Source organism: Hyaena hyaena, unplaced genomic scaffold (assembly GCF_003009895.1).
Source record: "Hyaena hyaena isolate Hyena2069 unplaced genomic scaffold, ASM300989v1 scaffold_231, whole genome shotgun sequence".
Taxonomy (NCBI): domain Eukaryota; kingdom Metazoa; phylum Chordata; class Mammalia; order Carnivora; family Hyaenidae; genus Hyaena; species Hyaena hyaena.
In genome coordinates, this window is record NW_024080862.1 from 289,503 (window position 1) to 308,805 (window position 19,303).

The 19,303-nt window shown below is 43.9% G+C and overlaps 1 protein-coding gene across 1 annotated transcript in view; it reads right to left on the reverse strand.

Annotated features, from left to right (window-relative positions):
• The window catches only part of DCAF1 (DDB1 and CUL4 associated factor 1), an 86,811-nt gene extending 85,127 nt beyond the window's left edge, over positions 1–1,684 (reverse strand). The window contains exon 1 of the mRNA XM_039243623.1: positions 1,650–1,684. The gene's annotated coding sequence lies outside the window, so the exon portion shown is untranslated. The remainder of the gene's footprint in view (positions 1–1,649) is intronic.
• Positions 1,685–19,303: the final 17,619 nt, after the last annotated feature.

Here is a 19,303-nt window from a genome sequence, read left to right on the forward strand (position 1 = left end):
CTATTACTGGTGTTCCCATTTACCAGCTGTGGAACCCTGGCCTAATCACTTCACCTCTTGAACTTCAGTTTCCTTGGCTGGAAAGCAGAAATAACATCTTTCTAGCATTGAGGATTAAGTGTGATAATGCATATAAAATGCTTGGCTTGAGGCCTACCACACATTAAGTGCTAGAGAAGTGGTGACTCTTCCTATTTTGATTATTCTTGGTCTACTGCTGTCCCTGTTGAAGTTCTTCAGCTGGTTTCTCTTTGCCCCCAGGACTGCCTGCTAGCAGAGCTCAGATTTTCCTCATTTAAATGAGAAATGAGCTCCTCATCAGAAAAAAATCCTAGGGCACATTTTCAGAAGTGCTGGGAAGTAGCTGAGGAACCACCCTGGGGGAATCACCTGTCCACTCTCTGTCCCAGCCCAGAACTGAAAATTGCATGGCTTAAGGAAATCTGCTTCTAGGCCTCCCCATGCTACCATTTAACAAAGGTGAAAGCAGTCAAGGCCAAGGAGCCCCTTCAATGTGAAGCCAGACATGTCACCTTCCCAAACCAGCCTATCCACTCTGCCTCCCTGCTGGGATGAAGCCTGCATCTAGAACCCTTGCCCAGAGCATGCTTGGTTCTTTCCATAGGTCCTCTGGCAGGATGGTGATGTCACAATCAAAGTAGAGGGCAGAGGGGGTGGCCAGAGAAGATATACCCTGAGCTACCCTCACAGTGGACCCACCCAGCACAAACAAGGGCTGCAGCATGAAGACGGCCAACCTCTGCCTTCCAGGTACCCACAAGACCTGTCAGATGACACAGCCTGGCTGCCAATTAGCATCGCTGCTGACTCCTGGGGCCTGTCCTTTCCAGAGGCTATGCTTCAGGTAAGAGGGTGGGGAACAGGTGCATGGAAGGTAAAGAGAGAGTACTCCCAGCCTCTTTTGCCTCAGGTTCCTGGAATCATAAATTCTTCCAGGAGAAACCACAGTGGAATCAGAACTGGAGAGAAAAGACCTTGGATTTTTGGCAATACCTTTCTGTGACCACAAAACCTTCCTATGGAATTCAGGGAGCTCAGTCCTGACCTATTTGAAGGTACTCTGGAGACCTCAGGGGCAGACCCTGATGAAGACTCAGGTCACATAAAACTTCTATCAGACCTTTTACTTTGAAAAGCCTAGAGAAGATTGGCTTTGTATAACGGAAGGAGGCTGGTCTGACTTCCCATTCAGAGCCCAGAGATCCACCATCACCATCACTTGAAGTAACCACCACCTCCTGCCCCTCCCTAAACCTCACTGCAGGGGCGCCTGGGTGGCTTAGTCGGTTGGGCGTCCGACTTTCGCTTGGGTCATGATCTCGCGGTTCGTGGGTTCGGGCCCCGCGTCGGGCTCTGTGCTGACTGCCAGCTCAGAGCCTGGAGCCTATTTCAGAATATGAATCACTCTCTCTCTGACCCTCCCCTGCTCACGCTGTCTCTCTCTCTCTCCTAGAAATAAATAAAACATTAAAAAAAATTTAAAAAAAATAAATAAATAAACCTCACTGCAATGGGCCTGAACCTCTGAGACATATTGCCAGAGTAGCCAGGAATATCCAGCTAGGCCTGGGAGTTGAAGTCATGAAGGAAAGGTATTTCTAAGTGTAGAAGATGTCCTGGGCTCTTACCATGAGGAGTTCCTATTCATATCCTCAGAGTTGGGGGTGTCTCTCCATGAAAAGTCACATGATGTTTCTGGGGAAGCCCCTCTGCCTGCCAAGCTCCTGCTTCATCTGGTCCAAACTTGTCACAAGATGGCCTTTTATGAAGTCACACAGCTGGCTGCCTCCCCACAGGACCAGGGACCAGGACAACCAGGGATTAGTGGAAATGACTTGGGGGCTTCAGAAGTGGCATTTGGACTCTGGAGAGAGGTGTGGGGTTTGGAGGGGCTCAGGTTGTAAAGCACGAGAGGGTCAGTCATAGACCTGGGGATGAGGACAGCTTCTCAGATCTTGGTCACTGCAGGGAGGTAAGAACAGCAGGAGCCTGGGTCTGTGGTCTGTGATTTTTGGCCATTGTCCTGTCTCTTGAGACCCAGAGGAAGAAGGTGACTAGAGGGCCCCACCCCAATTGAATACATATAAAAGTTCTGATCACTGATGTTCTGGATGTTCCATGACAAAGAGAGGTTAAGACCTCTGAGCTGGGGACTCAATCTTCCCCTCCGTGCAATCCATCGACTGGCATGCACTTGTGGTTGAATATTCCACCTATTTCCTGGGCAAGCACATGTTCTCAAATTCTGCTGCATTGATAAACAGTCCTGTTGGCCTTGGGGTGCCCTCACCTGCTGGACTGCTCAGAGGAAGAAAAGGGTTAGGAGAAGAAATGGGAATACCCAGAACTCACTCCCTCCAGAGTGTAGAAATTTCCACCACAAGAGAAGCCAACCCAGAAAAGAAAAAAGGAGGGAGAAGAAAGTTTCACTACATATTGTATTGAAAGTCAGCCACTGTTGTGGAAGGTCACAGTTTGTATGTGGGGGTTCAGGAAAACCACTTGATTGAAGCCTTGTTTTAAAAAAAAATCTGTATTTATTTTTGAGAGAGAGAAAGAGACAGAGCACAAGCGGGGGAGAGAGGCAGAGAGAGAGAGACACAGACTCTAGATTCCAAGATGCTAGCACAGAACTCAATGCAGGGCTCAAACCTATGAACCTTGAGATACTGGCCTGAGCCAACGTCAGATGCTTAACTGACTGAGCCACCCAGGCGGTCCTGAAGACTTGTTTTAAAAACAAATCAATAGGGGCACCCTGATGGCTCAGTCAGTTGAGCCTCCGACTTTTGGCTCAGGTCATGATCTCACAGCTTGTGAGTTCAAGTCCCACATCAGGCTCTGTGCTGACAGCCCAGAGCCTCAAGCCTGCTTTGGATTCTGTGTCTCCCTCTCTCTCTGCCCCTCCCCCACTCACTCTCTGTCTCTCTCTCTCTCTCTCTCTCAAAAAAAATCAATTAAAAATATTTTCTGTGAAGTTAAGGATTCCTGAGTTTCAGCTCTATGCCTAGCTTTGTATCCTGTGTCCCCTGGGCTGAGGAGGATGCAGCACAGAATGGAGATGACATGTCCTGCCCTCAAGAGCCCACAGTCTAGGGGCTGAGTGACTGTGCCCAGCTGCCCTCCTTAAAGAGAAAGCTATGGCCCATGAAGTGGTGGGGCAGCCTGCAATCCATAGGGCCCTGCCTCCCAGGCAGGTCTCTACATTTACCTGAAGGTAAGAACAGACTAAAATCGTGAGGGTTTTTGACATTAAAGCCAAGCAGCTTCACACTGCCTCTCAGGGACTGCAGTTCTGGGTCTTGGGGTCATTCATTCTGTTAAGAGTGGCCCTCCCCGATGTGGCTCCTCTCTTGGCCATTTTTGTTGCAGCATTGAAGCCATGCCTTCACAGAGGGCCTTCTGTCTACTCTATGGAGTCTGCAAATGTGCTGTGGGGACAGGCCTGGCTGGCCTAAGGGGTAAAAGACTAGAGGGTGACCCTGGGCAAGTTTCCTCATCAGAAGTTTACTAGAGCTATGGTTTTCAAATTTTGTTAGTATTATTTAGTGTAGAATCCTTTTTTTCCAGTGAAATCTTATACACCTGTTCATTAAGTAGAAAAAAGAAGCCATGTTGGGAGTTAAAGTACTCTGTGTGGCAGAGTTCCTACCAATTCTGAGGAACTCCCTAGGATTCTAAGTAACTTGGTTTGAAAATCATCTGTCATGTGGTTTCCAGACCCTTCCAGGCTTGGCCTGCCATAAATCTGCAACTTCATAGCCCAGGCTTTACAAAGAAAGAGAGCAAGCCAAGGAATACCACATTTAGTGGCCACCTCAGAGTCCTGTCCTAAGTATCTTCCCTCCATCACTTCCAGTTCCTGGTTCTGGCTCAGCTTAATTACAACTGCCAGCACATCTCCAACCCACCTATCACCTGGCCTTCTACTCCTAACTTTGATTCTCTTTTATGGGTTCAGAAATCAGCATCCAGAGCTCTGTGGCCCAAAGCCCACACAGGTATCCTAAGTAAGGAGCATATCAGGCACTTTTCTGTTCCTGAGTTCAATAGGCAGGAGACCAGAGATTCTCATTCTCTGGTTAGCATTAAGATTTTCCTGACTTTCTTCTGAGATTCTTATATCCTCCAGAATTGTCCTTGTCCTTTTTAAAAAGTTTTTTGGAGTTTTTTGTGTGGGTTTTTTTTTTAATAGTTTATTTATTTTTGAGACAGAGAGACAGAACATGAGCAGGGGAGGGTCAGAGAGAGAGGGAGACACAGAATCTGAAACAGGCTCCAGGCTCTGAACTAGCTGTCAGCACAAAACCCGATGCGGGGCTTGAACCCATGCACCATGAGATCGTGACCTGAGCCGAAGTCAGACGCCTAACCGACTGAGCCACCCAGATGCCCCATGTTTGTTTTGTTTTTAGAGAGAGAATACACACGTGCATGTGAGTGGGGAGAGGCAGAGAGAGAGGGGGGAAAGAGACTCTCAAGCAGGCTCTACACTCGGCACAGAGCCCAGATAGGGGCTCCATCTCACAACCTTGAGGTCATGAGTTCAGCCAAAGTCAAGAGTGAGACACTCAACCGACTGAGCTACCCAGATGCCCCTCTCCTTGTCCTTTTTTTTTTTTAATTTTTTTTTATATTTTTATTTATTTCTAGGAGAGAGAGAGAGAGACAGTGTGAGCAGGGGAGGGTCAGAGAGAGAGGGAGTCACAGACTGAAACAGGCTCCAGGCTCTGAGCTGGCAGTCAGCACAGAGCCCGACGAGGGGCTCGAACCCACAAACCGCGAGACCATGACCTAAGCGAAAGTCGGACGCTTAACCAACTAAGCCACCCAGGCGCCCCTCTCCTTGTCCTTTTTTGAATGTAGGACATATTGATTTCATGGGGCTGCAAGCCTTACCTAGGAGCCAGAAGATACCCAGGGCAGCCTGGGTGGAGAGCAAACCCTGCCCTCCCCATTTCTTTTACCCAAAGATGCAGAGCAGAGGGGACTCAAGCAAGGTGGGCTCCCCACCCCCAATCCTGGTAGGACTGGATTCCGGAGGCTTTTGTTTCAAAGAATCCATAAAAAGCCTCATGGCCTTGGCTACTCTAAGGAGGACAACAGATTCAAGAGGGCAGAGTAATGGTGCTATGGACCTTGTTACAGAGAAAGGTAGTTACATTGTAGCAGAGAACAAAGGGTACTGCCTTTGCTCTGCCCTGATGGCTAGGGAGGGAGGGCAAAGAACAGAAATTCCCTAGGGCTAGGCATGGTGAAACAAAAACAAGGCTCTTCAGTAAGCTGGCATACTAGTACAAGGTTCTCAGCTCTAGCTGCACGTTCAAATCACCTGTGGAGTTTTGATGACCTCCCAGTGCCAGGAGCCTATTCCAGATCAGTTAAATCAGTATCTCTACAGGTGGATCACAGACATTATTGTTTCCCAAAGCTTCACAGGTGATTCATTCACAGCCAAAGCCAAGAACTACTGGTCTGGGGTAAGAGGCTGGCATCAAACAGGATGTGGATGTGATGCTCTTCACCCTGAGATGGGCCTAGAGACTTGAAATCCTGGGAGCCTATTAAGCGGGGCCCTGCTGCTACTGGAAGCCACAGGATCCCTTGTTACTCTCCTACCTACATACCCACTCACCTGACACACAAACACCAGAGCACCTATTCCAGTGAAGGCTTAGTGGTCCAGCCCAGGGAAGGAGAGCATGCACCCTGATTTAGAATCCTGATCCTGCTCCTCTCTAGCTATGTGGCCTGACAACCCTTCTGAGTCTCAATTCCTCATCTATAAAATGGGTCAATAATGCCTACTTTGAAGGTGGGTACAAAGAAATACCCAGCTCACAGGAAGAGCACCAGAGATTGGGCCGCTAAGCACCAGCAGCCCAGACTCCCTCTGTCAGTCGAGGCAAGGCCCTAGCAGTCAGCTGTTTTTCACCCGAAGACCTCAAAATCCAGAGGTGAGAAATTTTTCCAGGATACACAACCAACCAGGACTCAATTTCCCTCTGCCCCAGGAGCTTCATATAATGGCAGCCTTCCTGTGTTGGGCTTTAGCTCTCCTCATCCAGTGAAAGTCCAAAAATGATCGCCAGGGCTTCTAAAGAAGTAAGCAGGGGTTTTACAATAACCTTTAGAAGGTCTTATTGGAGATGCTTGCCTGACCTTGGGGTAGAGGGTATATTCAGCCAGTCTGGCCATTTGACCCCAATGGGCTATTTGTCCCCAGTCCCTTTTGATAGTCCTGATCCAAAACAGAAGGTTCATTAACTCAGTGCTAAGGGTGAAACCCCTTGAGGCTAAGCACTACAGAACAAGGATCCACTCTGCCCCTGGGGTCTGGGCCCTGGGTTAGAAAGAAAGAATGGGCAGGGCAAGTTACTTTTCCATATAAGCTTTTTTTGTACTTTAGCTTGGAAGCCACTGAGCATGTATTGCTTTGGTAAAAATAAATCGTATTGGAAAGTAAAATGATATATGTCACCATACATTTGTCCAAACCCATAGAAGGTGCAAACACCAAGAGTGCTAGTAAGTGACAGACTTTGGGAGATGATGACGAGTCAGTGTAGGTTCATTGATTGTGACAAATGTACCACTCTGGTGGAGAATGTTGATAGTTGAGGAGGCTGGGGTGAGAGAGGGGGCAGGGGATTTTGTGGGGGCTATGTACTTCTTGCTCAATTTTGCTGTGAATCTAAAACTGTTCTAAAAATGGTAAGTAGAGGGACACCTGAGTGGCTCAGTAGGTTGAGTGTCTGACTTTGGCTCAGGTCATGAGCTCACAGTCTGTGGGTTTGAGCCTGCATCCGGCTCTGTGCTGACTACTCAGAGCCTGGAGCCTGCTTTGGATTCTGTGTCTCCCTCTCTCTCTGCTCCTTCCCTGCTTGCACTCTGTCTCTCTCTCAAAAATAAACATTAAAAAATTGTTTTAATAGAAATAAAAATAGTAAGTAGATAGATAGGTAGATAGAATGACAGACAGAAGTAAAACTGATATATACAGAGAATAATAGTACCCTTCCTATGGCGTTTGCAAAGATTATATGAGCTAATGGACATTAAGGACTTAGCCTGACCCAGGTAATTGCTCAATATGAGTTGGCTTTTGTGTTTTATTCTAAAGCCATCTCTGTCCTGTTGTTTCCTCTCAGCTGCCACTCATGGGAGGGAAAGGATGGGAACAGATCTTTCCCACTCTTTATCTCAGGATGCTGAGGCACCAGAGGCTTTGTCACCAGCTCAGTCACATGATTTAACTGGTGATGCTACAGGCTGGCCTCTGGTAGAAGTTACTGACCTTTGTGCAGCTAGAGTTCTGCACTAAGTCCAGGCAGACACAGAGCATCTCCTTTCTGTAAGGTCCCATGCTCAGCCCCTCAAGTGATCTTTCAACAGTCCTACGAAGTAGGCATCATTGCTCCATTTTTTTTTTAAATGTTTTATTTATTTCTAGGAGAGAGAGAGAGAGAGAGAGAGAGACAGCGCGAGCAGGGGAGGGTCAGAGAGAGAGGGAGTCACAGACTGAAACAGGCTACAGGCTCTGAGCTGGCAGTCAGCACAGAGCCCGACGCGGGGCTCGAACCCACGAACTGCGAGATCATGACCTAAGCGAAAGTCGGACGCTCAACCGACTAAGCCACCCAGGCGCCCCAATCATTGCTCCATTTTAACAGATGAGTAAGCTGTGGCTCAGAGAATTAACTTGTCCAAGCCTGCCCAGCTATAAGGACAAAGTCCAGAGCTCCTGCTCTCTTCTCCATCAGGGAAGGAGGGACAGGAAGTGAGCATTTGGCCAGTACCCTAGAGACTGCTTGGCCTGTGGTACTTACCCCCTTCTCTAGCTTTTCGAAGATGCCACCTTAGAGGAAAATATCTTCCCAGAGAGACTTGAGCAGCCTAGTGGCCTCCACCAGGTCTGTTGGGATACCTGCCCTGGAGAAGGATGAGGAAGCATCCCAACCCTTCTCTTTTGGGGTCTGGAGTCGGAGATACTGGAGTAGAGGGCCTGATACCCCATCCTCCCTCTCCCAGCCTACCTAGCTGCCTTTCTAGTCAGCTCATGCCTCCCTGTGTGAACTTTCTTGCCTAATTCCTTATCCAGGTGAGAGCAAGATGATGAAGATGAGTTATCCTGAAGGCCCAGACCTTCAGTGTGGTAGCTGGGTGTAATCTGGGAAGGTTTCCTGCAAGTGGTAAGTGTCAGGGGTAGGCTGCAAAAAGTGGACATAAATAGATGGAGAGGATCATGGGACAAACCCAAACTGTGATTTCCCTCTCCTTATTAGAACTGCAGGTGCATCTTCCTCCTGATAGTCACTTATTTGCTCATTCTTTCATTCATTCATGGAGCACCATGTGCTGGGGTAGGAAACAGGGTTCTGCCTCATGTTCACAGGCTCTTGGGGTTGATAGCCACACAAACAGCCATACAATGTGACAAAGGCTGTAATGAACATGTTCTGGGACCCCACAGGCTGCTAAAGAGCATCAGAGCATTCAGGACAGTTGATATGTAGCTCCTTAAGAACCAACTCTGTATTTCCTAAGCCCCAAATATACTTACATAGGAAACAAATGCTTTTTATAGAAACAAAAAGTTTACTTTGCTCTCACATAATATTGAGTGTTCCATTGTGTTTGTTGCCCCACATCAAACTATGGATACATTTCTCTGGATCCCAGTAGTTCTTAACTCTTTTTTTCCCTGTTTTTTTTTTCTTTTATTGTGATAAAATACATATATCATAAAGTCTACCCTTTAACCTTTTTAAGTGTACAGTTCAGTGGCATTGAATATATTCATAATGTACAACCATGACCGCTATCCACCATCTTCATCATAATTCTTTTATTTTTTACAATTGAAATTCTCCACCCATTAACATTAACTCCCCATTCTCTTTTCCCCAGCCCCTGGCAACCACCATTCTACTTTCTGTTCTATGAACTTGACTGCTTTAGATACCTCATATAAGTGGAATCCTATAGTATTTGTCTTTCAAATGACTGACCTCAAGTTTCCTCCATGTTGTAGCATGTGACAGGATTTCCTTCCTTTTAGAGGCTAAATAATATTCCGTGGTATGTATACATCACCTTTTGTTCATCCTTTTATGCATCAGTGGATACTTGGGTTCCTTCACATTTTAGCTATTATGAATAATGCTGCTATGAAACATGTGTGTATAAATATCTCTTTGAGACCCTGTTTTCAATTCTTTGGGGTACATACTCAGAAGTGGAATTGCTAGATTATATGGTAAATCTAGTTTTAATTTTTTGGAGAGCCACCGAACTGTTTCCACAGTTGCTATACAATTTTACATTCCCACCAACAGTGCAGAAAGGTTCCAATTTCTCCACTTCCTCACCAACACTTGTTCTTTCCATTTCTTTCTTTTTTTTAAGTTTATTTCTTTGAGGAGGGGGGCAGAGGGAGAATGAGAATCCGAAGCAGGCTCTGGGCTCCAGGCTCTGAGCTGTCAGCACAGATCCCGACAAGGGGCTCAAACCCTTGAACTGCGAGATCATGACCTAAGCCAAAGTCAGACACTTAACCGACTAAGCTACCCAGGTGCCCCTATTTCTGTTTATTTCATTGCTAATGCATAGAAATGAAACTTATTTTTGTGTGTTGACTTGTTTCCTGCTACTTTGCTGAATTTGTTTACTGGTTCTAGCAGAGTTTTTTTGTTTGTTTGCTTGGAATCATAAGGGTTTTCTACATATGAGATCCTATTATTTTCAAACAGGGATTATTATACTTCTTCCTTTCCAATTCAGATGGTTTTAATTTCTTTTTCTTGCCTAATTGCTCTGGCTAAGATTCCAGTACTGTATTGAATAGAAGTGACAAAAGCAGGCATTGTTACCTTGTTCCTGATGTTGGAGGAAGAGCTTTCAGATTTTCACTATTGTGATTTTTGCTTATTTTTTGCTGTGGATTTTTTATATATGATTTTTTATCATGTTGAAGTAGTTTCCTTCTGTTACTAGGGTTTTTTTTTTTAGTTATTTTATCATGAAAAGGTGCTGAATTTTGTCAAATGTTTTTTCTGTATCAATTGAGATTATGTGCTTTCCCCCCCTTCAATTTGTTAATGTATTACCCTGATTAATTTTAGTATGATGAACTATTCTTGCATTCCAGGAATAAATTACAATTGGCTATGGTGTATATTCCTTTTAGTATGCTGCTGAATTTGGTTTGCTAATATTCTGTTGAGGATTTTTGTATCAATGTTCATAAGGGATAATCGTATGTAGTTTTCTTATAGTGTCTTTATCTGGCTTTGATATTGGTAATGTTGGCCTTGTAGGATAAGTTAGCAAGTGTTCCTTCTTCATTTTTTTTGAAAAGTATGAGAAGGATTGTTATTAGTTCTTCTTTAAATTTTGCATAGAGGGGTACCTGGGTGGCTCAACTGATTAAAATGTCTGACTTCAGCCCAGGTCATTATGTCATGGTTTGTGAATTTGAGCCCTGTGTCAGGCTCTCTGCTGTCAGAACAGAGCTCACTCAGGATCTTCTATCCCCTTATCTCTCTGCTCCTCCCCCCACCTCTCAAAGATAAATAAACTTTTTTTATATTAATGTTGGGTAGAATTCACCAGTGAAGCTATTAAATTCAAGGCTTTCATTTGTTGGGAGACTTTAGATTACTGATTCAGTCTCCTTCCTAGTTGTAGGTCTATTCAAAGTTTCTATTTCTTCGTGATTTAGTCTTGGTGGGTTTTGTGTTTCCAGAAGTTTGCCCATTTCATCCAGCTTACTATGTTCATAGTAATCTCTTACAATCTTTTTTATTTCTGAGGGATCATTAGTAATGTCCCCACTTCCAATTTTTTTTTTATTTTAGCAATTTAAATTAGATTTAGCAATCTCTTTTATTCTTGGTCAGTCTAACTAAAGGTTTGTCAACTTTACTAATCTTTTGTTTTTAAGTTTATTTGTTTATTTTGAGAGAGAAAGAGAGCAAATGGGGGAGGGGCAGAGAGAGAGGGGGAAAGAGAGACAGTCCCAAGCAGGGTCACACTGTCATTGCATAGCCTGATGCAGGACTCAAACCCATGAATTGTGAGATCATGACCTGAGCCAAAGTAGGGCACTTAACCAAGTGAGCCACCCAGGCACCTTTATTGATCTTTTCAAAGAACCAACTTTTGGTTTCATGGATTTTCTTTATTTTTCTGTTCTCAATTTAATTTATCTTATAGGTCTTCACCTTGCTATGAAGCTTCTCCCCAGAAAACTGTCCTTACATCTCAAAGTCTACATACATATTGAGAGTCTTCACTGATCCTTGAAACCCAGGTATTTCTGCTGACAGATTGAACTGGATGAAGAGCAAGACAAGGGGAAATGAATGGAACTGATACTGATGACTCATCAGGTGCTAAATCAGTGAGAGCCTCTTAAACTTCATTGTGGTAGTTTGGGTTGGGTCCTTAGCATCTGTGTTTCTAACAAGCTCTCAAGTGAGGCCAGAGCTGTTGGTCCTGGTCCCTGCTTTGTGCAATGAGGCTCTAAGCAGGCATACCCTCTCTAGCTCTGCTTCTCTGCCTCTCAGGCAAGCTCCCCTCTCCACAAAAGTCATCGTCAGGCAGGCCAGTGTCACACTGACTCCTCCCTTCCCTTAACCCCACTTTCAGTTATGAAGATCAAACCATGCCATTTTCTAAACAGTGCTGACTCCATTTGTCAATTTGCGCTCTCCCTCACCCTCAGTTTAGGCCAGCAACATCTGCTGAGATCATCACAGAGTTCTCACTACCCCTGGTATGATCCCCTAACCTTCACTGTTGGTGCAATTTATTTTTTTACGTATGTTTATTTATTTATTTTGAAAGAGAATACAAATGGGGGAGAGGCAGATAGAGGAAGAGAGAGAATCCCAAGCATGCTCCATGCTGACAGTGCAGAGCCAGATGCAGGGATTGAACTCACAGACTGTGAGATCATGACCAAGAGTCAAACGCTTAACTGACTGACATACCCATGAGCCCCGCAATTTATTTTTTTAAGTTTATTTATTTATTTTTGAGAGAGGTGGAGGGGCACAGAGGGAGGAGGACAGAGGATCTGAAGTGGGCTCTGTGCTGACAGCCCTGATGCAGGGCTCAAACCCACGAACCGCGAGATCCTACCCTGAGTCAAAGTCGGAAGCTTAATTGACTGAGCCACCCAGGTGCCCCTCTTAGTGCAATTTAAATTGTAAGTTGTTTTAGACCTTTAATGTGCCTTACAAGGGCATGTGTGACCCTAGTCCTGGTCACAACTCTAGTCTTGTTTCTTTCCATCTTACTCACACAGTTTCTACCTCTTGGTCTTTGCATACTCTGTTCCCCCTATTCAGAATCCTCTTCCCTGACTTTTGTCCAACTTTCACTTCTTCTTCTGACCTGGTCTGCCTGTCCCCTCCCCTCCTTTTAACTCAGCTAGTTTGGGAGCCTGCCTGGCCACTCCTGTTTCAGTTGGGGGCCATTGTGATGATGTCTAAAATTCCTGAAACTTCCTTAAGCAAAATAAGGTACTGAAGAGAAGGGGGTACTTTCTGGACTCCTCTGGCAGGAGCCCTCATCCTTCCTTCCCTCCCTCTTCTGATATTCCCAGCCCAATGCCCTCTGAATGGTTGTGTCACAGCTCTCTGTATCTTTGAAACTTGAAATTCTTGGGATATAGAATTCAATTGCCTCATCTGTAATTAGGTATTCTCCCTGGGCCAATAAGCTACTGCTGGAGAACTGAGACATATAGCATAAGCATAGCCTCCAGGCCTCATTCCTGAGTGTGTGGGAAGTTTTGGAAAGGGAAGTGTGGGCTGAGTAGTCTCCAAGATGTCTCCTGCAATTCTTAGGGTATTTAACCTGTGCTCCCGTCTTGTAGTAGCGTAAGTGCCTGCTCCTGGTCTGCCTTCCCCAGGGGACATAAGCTCTTAGGACAGAGGCCAAGTTGTATAACTCTGTCTTCAGGGCTGAAACAGAATGTGCCCAATAAATATTTGTGGAATGAAGTGCCAAGAAAGCCCAGAGAAAGGACTGGCCTTCATGTTCATGGAGACAACCCAGAAGAGATGACATTTGGGCCAGGCATTAAAGGAGAGTGAGTTTATGGAGCACCTGCGTGGCGTAGTCAGTTAAGTGTCGACTGTTGATGTCAGCTCGGGTCATGATCTCACGGCTTGTGAGTTTGAGCCCCACATCTGGCTCCACACTGATGGTGTGGAGACTGCTTAGGATTCTGTCTCTCCTTCTCTGGGCCTCTCCCCTGCTTGTGCTCTCTCTCTCTCTCTCTCTCTCAAAATAAAAAATTAATTAAAAAAAAAAAGCAGAGTGAGTTTACTAACTGGGAGTAGAGGTTTAGGTTTATCAAGACGGAATGGTGGCCCTGTCACCTGAATTCGTCCAACCACACATTACTGAGCACCCAAGAATTAACAACACATCGGGTGATTGCTGTGGGACCAGGGTAAGGTCTGGACCGGGGTGAGAAGTAATTACAGGGGAGATTAGATTCCTAGAGTATCTAAACCAAATACTCCCTCCCCTGCAGCCCACTGATAGCTTGTTCTCATGGGGGTTAGGGCTGTATAACAATTATATTTGTGTGCCTGTATCCCCTAGGAGTCTCAGGGGCTGTGGCTTTTCATCTTTATATAACAAATCCCCAGGGTCTTTTCATGAAACTGAATCCCCTGATGGCAACATGAGGACTGTGGACACCTCTAATATCCTGTTCAATATTCTGTTCAATAGATGCTCATGGAACCCAATTCTGTACTAAATTTGGGGCTACTGAGATGGGTCAACCTGGTCCCATGTGGAGGAGTCAAATACAATTAACAATAAGAATGAAATAAGTGCCCAAGATAATTGCAGAAGTATAGCTGAGTTTTGGAAATCCCACCCAATCTCTTGTATAGGTGAGTATGATCCTGTGATCATCTCTAGAAGAAGATAGTGGGAGTGACTTAGATGTTAGCCTAATTTTTTCTGAACTAAATAAACCTGCACATCCACTATGGCTATGTACTTTCAAAGGAAGTGTATAGCCATTTTCTCATTTCTTTCTCACCACTGCAAACATGTTATTTGCATTTTACAGATGAACTCATCTCAGGGAGGTTAAGTGATTTGTCCGCGGTCATACAATATGTGGGAGGAGCTAGTCGCTCCCCAACCCCCATCTTTGAGGAAGAACCCTTCACTGCTTGGAGGGAGTTACAGCTCCTTCCAGATAATCTCAAATTCTCTCTGACAATGGAGTATGTAAATGGTGATCATTTCGGAAAAAGAGCTATTAAACACCTACTATGTTGAAGGCCTCATTTCTTCTCCCTTATGAATAATAAATATGGTCTCAGAAAAAAGAGGAAAAGTCATTTTTAAGTCTGGTTACTCGTATTCTGTTGTTGCTGAATCCTAGGAGTTCTTTACATATACTGGATATCAATCCCTTATCAGATATATGATTTGAAATATTTCTTTCATTCCATGGCCTATATTTTTCACTCTGTTGATGGTGTCTTTTGATGTGTACCAGTGTTTAATTTTCATGAAGCTGAATTTATCTATTTTTTCTTTTTTTTAAATTTTTAATGTTTTTATTTTGGGAGAGAGAGAGAGAGAATGAACTGGGGAGGGGTAGAGAGAGACGAGATACAGAAAGTGAAGCAGGCTCCGTGGGGCTTGAACTCACGAAATGTGAGATCATGATCTGAGCTGAAGTTGGACGCTTAACCAACTGAGCCACACAGGCACCCCTAATTTTTTTCTTTTGTTGCCTGTGCCTTTGTTGTCATATCCAAGAAATCATTGCCAAATTCAATGTCGTAAATCTATTGACCTATGTTTTCTTTCTTTTTTTAATATTTTTACTTATTTTTGAGAGATGCAGCACAAGAGGGGGAGGGATAGAGAAAAGGGGACAGAGGATCTGAAGTGGGCTCTGCGCTGACAGCAGCGAGCCCAATGTGGGGCTCGAATTTATAAACAAGACCATGACCTGAGCCGAAATTGGACACTCAATCAACTGAGCCATCCAGGTGTCCCTGTCTGTTTTATTTTATTTTATATTTTATTTTATTTATTTATTTTTTTAATTTTTTTTAATGTTTTATTTATTTCTAGGAGAGAGAGAGACAGCGTGAGCAGGGGAGGGTCAGAGAGAGAGGGAGTCACAGACTGAAACAGGCTACAGGCTCTGAGCTGGCAGTCAGCACAGAGCAAGAAACGGGGCACGAACCCACGAACAGCGAGATCATGACCTAAGCGAAAGTCGGACGCTTAACCGACTAAGCAACCCAGGCGCCCCATATTTTATTTTATTTTAGAGAGAGCACAAATGGAGGAAAGGGACAAAGGGAGAGAGAGAGAGACAGACAGACAGACAGAGAGAGAGACAGAGAGACAGACAGAAAGAGAGAGAGACAGAGAGAGAGAGAGACAGAGAGAGAGAGAGAGACTCTTAAGCAGGCTCCACACTTAGCACTGAGCTTGATGCAGGGTTTGATCCATGGGCCTGGGATTATGACCTAAACTGATATCAACAGTTGGGCACTCAGCTGACTGAACCACCCAGACATCCCTGCTTATGTTTTCTTTTAAGAATTTTACAGCTTTATGTTTTACATTTAGGTATTTGATCCATTTTGAGTTAATTTTTGCATGTGGTGCAAGGTAAAGCTCCAATTTCCTTCTTTTGCATGTAGATATCCAGTTTTCTCAGCACCATTTGTTGAAAAGACTATCCTTTTCCCCACTTAATAATCTTGGCATCCTTGTAGAAAATCATGTGACCATACACATGAGGGTTTATTTCTGGTTTCTATGCTGTTCCATTGGTCTATATGCCTTTCTTTATGCCAGTACCAAACTGTTTCGATTACTGTAGCTTTATAGTAAGTTTTCAAATCAGGATCATTTCCAGCTTTGCTCTTTTGTTTTAAAATTGATTTTGGGCATTTGGAGTCCCTTGCAACTCCATATGATTTAGGACAGATTGTTCTATTCTGCAAAAAACAAAAACATGTTGCAGTTTGATGGGGATTGCATCAAATGTGTAGACTGCTTTGGGTAGCATTGAATCCAACAATAGTTAAGTCTTCCAGTCCATAAACACAGAATGTCTTTCCATTTCTTTGTAATTTCTTTTACCAATGTTTTATAGTTTTCAGAGTACAAGCCTTTGTCGCCAGTTAAGTTTACTCCTAAGTATTTTATTCTTTTTGATGCTAATGTAAATGAGATGGTTTTCTTAATTTCCTTTTCAGATTGTTCAGTGTTTGTGTATAGAAATGTAACTGATTTTTGTATGTTGGTTTTGTATACTGCAATTTTGCTGAATGTTTATTAGTCCTTTTTTGGGTGTTGTGGAATGTTTAGAATTTTCTACCTATAAGATCATGTCATCTGTGAACAGATAATTTTACTTCCTTTTTTCCAATTTGGAGTGCCTCTGATATTTTTTTTCTTGCCTAGTTGCTCTGTTTAGGACCACCAGTACTATGTTGGATAGAAGTGGTGAGAGTGAGCATGCTTGTCTTATTCCTGATTTTAGAAGCAAAAGTTTCCGTTTTTCACCATTGACTATGATGTTAGCTATGGGCTTTTCATGTAAGACCTTTATTATGTTGAGGTGAGTTCCTTCTATTCCTAGTTTATTGAGTTTTTTTTTTTATCACAAAAGGGCCAATTTGGATGCTTTTCATCTTTTTCTTGCCTAATTGCTCTGACTAGAACTTCCAGTACAATGTTAAATAGCAGTGGTAAAAAAAAAAAAAAAAAAAAAATAGACATCCTGGTCTTGTTCCTGGTCTGGAGGAGAAAATCTTTCAAAGCTTTCAGTACTTCCCCATTGAGCACGATATTAGCTATGGATTTTTTATAAATGCCCTTTATCATATTAAGGAAGTTCCCTTCCTTCCTAGTTTTCTGAGTGTTTGTATCACAAAAGCAAGCCCTGCCTCTGGGAGTATCTACGTGTAGTAAGGGCAGGTAAATCTTCGTGGCTCTGGAGCCCAGGGCCCCTCACATTACCCACCCAGCCTTAACACAGCACAGGTTAAATAGAACTTCAGCCACCAAATCTAGAGCAGAAATCTAGAATCCCAATTTATCAAGCCAAAGCCTGAAGTCCAGCTAGGATGACTTCTTTTTTCTTTTAAGTTTTTAAAAATGTTTATTTATTTATTTTGAAAGATATGGGAGCATGAGTGGGAGAGGGGCAGTGAGAGGGGAGGAGAGAGAATCCCAAGCAGGCTCTGCACTGTCAGTGCACAACCCAACATGGGGCTCTATCCCATGAAAGAATACTAAGAAAATAACATGACAACATATGAAAGTATAAAACTCATTGATAAAGTTAAATATACAGTCAAATTCAGAGCACTATAATATTGTAATGGTATTATTTTTGAGAGAGAGAGCACGTGGGTGCATGCATGAGTTGGGGGAGGGGCAGAGAGAGAGGAAGAGAGAGAGGAAGACACAGAATCCAAGCAGGCTCCAGGCTCTGAGCTGTCAGCACAGAGCCTGATGTTGGGCTTGAATGCATGAACTGCGAGATCATGACCTGAGCCAAAGTCGGGTGCTTAACCAACTGAGCTACCCAGGTGTGCTTAAATTTTTATTTTATTCCTGGTCCTCATCACAAGCACATTCCTTAATTCTGATCACCTATTTCATCCATTTCCCCCTATCATTTGGTACCCATCAGTTTGTTCTCTAAAATTAAGAGGTAGGCTGCTTTGGTGCACCTGGGTGGCTCATTTGGTTAACCATCCAACTTCAGCTCAGGTCATGATCTGGCCTCACGATTTGTGTGTTTGAGCCCCATATCAGGCTCCACACTGGCAGTGCAGAGCCTGTTTAGGATTCTCTCTCTCCCTCCCTCTCTCTCTGCTCCTCCTCCACCCATGCTTTCTCTTTCTCTCAAATAAATAAAATTTAAAAAAAGAAGTAGGATAACTTCTTTCTTGTCCTTTTATATCCCTGATTTCCCCCATGATGTTCTGCTATCCAAAGCCTTATCCTTAAAGACCCTTCTTCAGCAAGTCTTCTTCCATTACACCTTACCTGGTGCAAGGGAGTTCTTTCCTCCCCCTTTATTTTCCCATGACCCATGATTTGGAGAAATGACCTTGTTCTGTAGGGTATCACAATTCAGGTAAGCCCTACCAGGTATGCCAGAAGGTTGAAGGGACCCTCCACCCCTTGCCTTTCATCTCCAGTGCCTCACAATCCTGCTTCAAGGATAGGCCCCATGCATATTCATATTTGGTAAACATTTATTGAGCTTCTTTGTACCTCTTTTAGGGATTGGAGATCTTGGTAAGATTGACAAGATTCCTTGTTCCATGGACCTCACAATCCAATTAGGGAAGAGAGAGAGATGGTAAATCAATGAATAAAAATGTCAGGTAGTATTAAATTTTCTGCAGATAGAGAAAATAGGGTGGCTTAATGGTCACTGAGAAGCTACTTAGATTGAGTAGGTAGTCATGGAAGTCTTCTCAGAATAAGCTGATGAAGTTGTTAGAACTAAATGGAATTATTCTCTGTAGGACTTTTTAAAAAGCAACCGTTTCCATGACAACTGTCTATGGTCTTAACAAATATGCATGGTCATTTATCAAGTATAGTATATCAAGTATAGTAGTCTGTGCTGCTTTCCTAAGACAGTTGATCAACAGCATCTTTCACACCCTTTCCAGCCAGGATCATCCCTAAAAGTGATCCCTCAATACCATGCAATATAGGAGCAGAGCTACAGGCCACTTCTTTACTCTCTAGGACAGTCGTCTGAGGTTCTCACCACACCCCATGCTGCCCCTGAGCTCTGGTCCTTCTGCCTAGAATTCTCCTTCCCTGAGCTTTCACATGCTCTCTAGAATTCTTCACATGCTCACCTCTGTAGGGTCTTATTCAATGCCTCCCTGCTCCTGATGGCCTCCTCATGGTCTCTGTTTTATGTTCTTTCCAGCACTCATTAGAATTTGAAATCATTTTGTACTATTTGTCTCCCCTGTTTAGAAGATAAGATGCTTCAGGGCAGAGATGTGTTTTCTCTTGCTCAGCATTGTGTTCTCTGGGGGCCAGATGAGCACATGAAATACAGTTTGGGGACAATAAATGTTTGTTGAATGAACATCCACATAGAACAGGATTGTATTAGCTAACACGCTACAGAGAATCTTCCAAGCTCAACTGTAAACATACTTCTTCATTCACTTCAGTGTGTGGGCTCTGGACCTAGATCTCCTGAACTCAAACTCCTACCCTT